Genomic DNA, 4,325 nt, shown 5'->3' on the forward strand with positions numbered 1-4,325 from the left:
AGAACCATGTGGTTGGGAAGCGAGCTACTTACCACACAACCACTCTGGCACTGACACGTGAGTGTGTGTGTATGTGTGTGTGCGTGCTTCAGTAAGCTCAGAGCTGCATTAGAAGATATTTGGTCAAAGTGCCATGCAGTGGGACTGAACCCATAACCATTTTCATCCATGCCTCAACTTACAGCCACTCTTAGCATGTTTACTAGATTAACTATTGGATTTTATTTTTTATTTTCATTCACGAAATTCTTTACGTATCTACTTTCCCAGTGTGATTAGCTCTCACTAAGTATCATGAAATATTCCATTTCTGCTGGTGTCATTGTGTAACTCTGTGGATGATGATGATGATGATGCTGGTCTGTGAAAAACAGATAATGTCACAGAACACAGTGATACAATGTTACCAGATTTGTATCTTGGCTGTGTGCGAACAGCAATAATTTTGGGACAATGGAAGAAAGAGTTTATTCATCTTATCTTATTGACCGATCTGTCAACAAGAATACAGCAGGATACGCACACACACACACACACACACACACACATATAAATAGTTCTTTTTTCTCAAGCATCACTATTTATATGCTTCAGCATAATTTAACCTAGAAAAATAACATTGTTATTGTTATTATGATCATCATTGTCGTTGTTATCACCACCACCACTACCACCACCCCCACCCCACCCCCACCCCACCACCCCCACACCCCACCAACTCCACCACCATAACAACAACAACCACTACCATCATTATCATCATTGCCACCACCACCGCACCGCCGCCGCCGCCACCGCCCAGTCCAACACAACCACTACCCAATCCAACACCACCACCACTGCCAGTTTCACCATTTTACGTCCGTTTTCCCATATAAGCATGGGTTGGCTGAATAATTATTGTTCCAGATTATTTCATAAATTTTTTTATTCTCTGTTACTATTTGTACATCTCACTTGCTGTGGTTCCTGTTGCCGGATACCCTTCGTAACACCAACACCTTTTACTGAAGGTACTGGAGCGAAGGCAAGAGGTAGAAAGTGGCATTGCATTACATCAACAAAACCAGATCAAGCTCTGACTTTATGGGTCTTTAGGTCACGTGACAGACCTTACACTTCATTTTGCACTGCCTCAGTCTACTCAACTGTAAATGAGTCCCAACAACAGCTGGAAAGTTAAACCCTGTGATGGTCCAGTGTCCTGTTCATGTGATGGTGATTGTGGTGGGGCGATGTTATGATCCCATTTACTTAAATGCCATAGAAACTGGATTAAGGTCTGGCCCCATCTGATGTTCTTGATGAGCCCTGAGGACCACCAAGAACATCAGATAGTACCAGCACATTTCTAACAAAAAACTGCATGTGCACATGCATCAGTGTCTCCCACCTCATAGCTAGCCATTGTATGTGCTGGTACAGACCTGTCCTCCATTGCATGCACTGGTATGGACATGTCTTCTGCCCCGTGCACTGGTATGGAGATGTCCTCCATTGCATGTGCTGGTCTGGAGATGTCCTCCATTGCATGCGCTGGTATGGACATGTCCTCTATTGAATGCTCTGGTACAGACATATCCTCCATCTCATGTGCTGGTACGGACATGTCCTCCATCGCATATACTGGTACAGAGATGTCCTCAGTCTCCTACAAGATCATCCTATCAGGGCTTTACTCTCATTCAATGCAGCAAATGTCTATTAGCAGGCCCCACACCAAATGTCTGGATGTGACCGGGGATGATCTCCAGAGACATGATGTCACTTTGGAGGATGCAGAGGGGGGCTGGCATGAGACAGCCAGCAATGGAGAACACTGGTGGGCCTGTTTGGCTCTGCACATGATGATGCCTCTGGGTCCACTAACTTGGAATGACCTCAGCCCCATCAAGCAAGGGCATGAGGCCAGCCAGAAGCCAGCTCATGTGATCTGCAGATCATGACGGACTCAAGTCCAAAGTGTGTCCATGAATATGTGCAGAGCAAGGCTATCAGTGTGTCCCGTCGTATGTGTTGGTTGGGTACTTGACTGATTGATCGATCTTAATTATCAATCAATTAAGAAAATCAAAGTCAAAAAAATATGTCAAAGCTTTAAACATAAGGTGACACACAGACAGATGTTAGTCACATACACAGCAATCAATAGATCTAACATATGGTGAATATCAGAACAACTAGGAAAAAGATTTAAATAGCTACACAAGAATGTATTTATGTGGAAGCCTCCATAGCTCAGAGGTTAGAGCACTGGTCTTGTAAACCAGGGGTCGTGAGTTCGATTCTCACTGGGGGCTTTAATTCTACATTTTTTTTTCTTATTTGCTGTTGTCATTTGTCATTATCACTATTATCTTCATTGTTTTAAAGTCTACTTTTCTGAGTCACACAGAGTATATTCCATGAGTCAGACAGAGTTTATTCCATGAGTCACACAGAGTATATTCCATGAGTCAGACAGAGTTTATTCCATGAGTCAGACAGAGTTTATTCCATGAGTCAGACAGAGTTTATTGAGGCAGATTTTCTACAATCAGGTACTTGTCTAGTTGCCAACCTTTACCTGTGTTCAAACAATGTAATAATTCTTCATAGCTAGACATGTTTTTGAAGATTATTGCAAATAAACAACATTAATTTACAGGAAAGCTATAAGAGGAAGACATTTCCCCAAAGTGTCACGCAGTGGAATTGAACCCAAAATCCTGTGGCTGGGCAGCAAGCTTCTTACCACTTAGTCACGATGATGGTTTTTTTTCCTGCTTGAATTTGCCATGCTTTCTCTTGAATTAGTTATAAGAGAAGTAGTTTTGGTTTATGTTATGACGTGGGTAAACATGTCTGGTGTAAAATAGTTGTTGTTGTTGTTGTTGTTGGCTTACGACGTCGAGGGTTCCAGTTGATCCGATCAACGGAACAGCCTGCTCGTGAAATTAACGTGCAAGTGGCTGAGCACTCCACAGACACATGTACCCTTAACGTAGTTCTCGGGGATATTCAGCGTGACACACAGTGTGACAAGGCTGACCCTTTGAAATACAGACACAACAGAAACAGGAAGAAAGAGTGAGAGAAAGTTGTAGTGGAAGAGTACAGCAGGGTTCGCCACCATCCCCTGCCGGAGCCTCGTGGAGCTTTAGGTGTTTTTGCTCAATAAACACTCACAACGCCCGGTCTGGGAATCGAAACCGCGATCCTATGACTGCGAGTCTGCTGCCCTAACCATTGGGCCATTGCGTCTCCATGGTGTAAATTAGCATTACACTAATAAATAGTTGGTTGTGGTTATCTAAAACTAACCTATCGCAGAAATGTATATCAACACAGAACACACTCCGTACTATTCGAATGTTGGTATGATACCCAGTGTTCACTGTTCAATTACTGACTGTCAAACCAACATATGTCAAAACTAACATGGTTAACCAGCATGGTCAAACTAACACCCGTCAACTACACCCCTTATTTACATTATTTACATTTGACGGATATTTGTGTTCATCTTATTTGGTGATGATGATGATGGCGATGACGATGATGATGATGATGAAGATGATGACGACGACGATGATGATGATGATGAAGACAATGATGAGGATGATGAGGATGATGATGATGATGATGATAACGATGATGATGGTGATGGTGATGGCGACGATGATGATGATAATAAAGATGATGAATAATTTCAAAGTCTGCCCGAAGAATATAACGCTCCATGAATCTAATTATATCAATTCTGTCTGTCACCGTTGCCACAACTCATGAATGATGTCGACAATGGTGACTGATGATTGCTTATCCAAAAGTCTTCTTTGCATTATTTGAAACATGACGGAAGGCACCAAGATGTTGTTGTCTTCTTGTAGCACAAACCACAAAGACCGGAATGTGAGAAAGTGAATATACACCATAGGATAATATCAAAGACTGCTTTTAACGATATAACACTCCTGCAAGTAAAATATTTTAATTTTACCATTAATTTACATTCAGTATATTTTATATTATAATTTATATTCGAGTTGTTTATTGTGGTACCATACTCCATTGTCAGAAGATTATTAAACATCGTATGTTGTTGTTTGTTGTTATTTTTCTTTTTGTGTGTAAGTTCCGAAGAAAAAATATAAAGAATAAAGAATTTTCTTTGACAGACAGTCGAAATTTTTGAAAAGGAAAAAAATAAAAAAAGGAAAAGAAATTAGAATAAAAATTAAAACAAGCATTTGAAAGCCATTGAATGTGGTGAGATCAAATGGTTGCTGTCCAGCTAAACAACTCAATGGAAAAAACTGTTATTGGCAGTTAAAAAAATTGAA

General features: G+C 40.9%; 1 non-coding gene across 1 annotated transcript; it reads left to right on the top strand.

The window, feature by feature from the left end:
* Positions 1 to 2,227: 2,227 nt before the first annotated feature.
* On the top strand, positions 2,228 to 2,300 carry Trnat-ugu (transfer RNA threonine (anticodon UGU)). The gene has a single exon. It is a non-coding gene; the product is annotated as a tRNA-Thr (tRNA).
* The last annotated feature ends 2,025 nt before the right edge of the window (positions 2,301 to 4,325 follow it).

Source organism: Octopus bimaculoides, chromosome 26 (assembly GCF_046866305.1).
Source record: "Octopus bimaculoides isolate indiv1 chromosome 26, ASM4686630v1, whole genome shotgun sequence".
Lineage (NCBI taxonomy): Eukaryota > Metazoa > Mollusca > Cephalopoda > Octopoda > Octopodidae > Octopus > Octopus bimaculoides.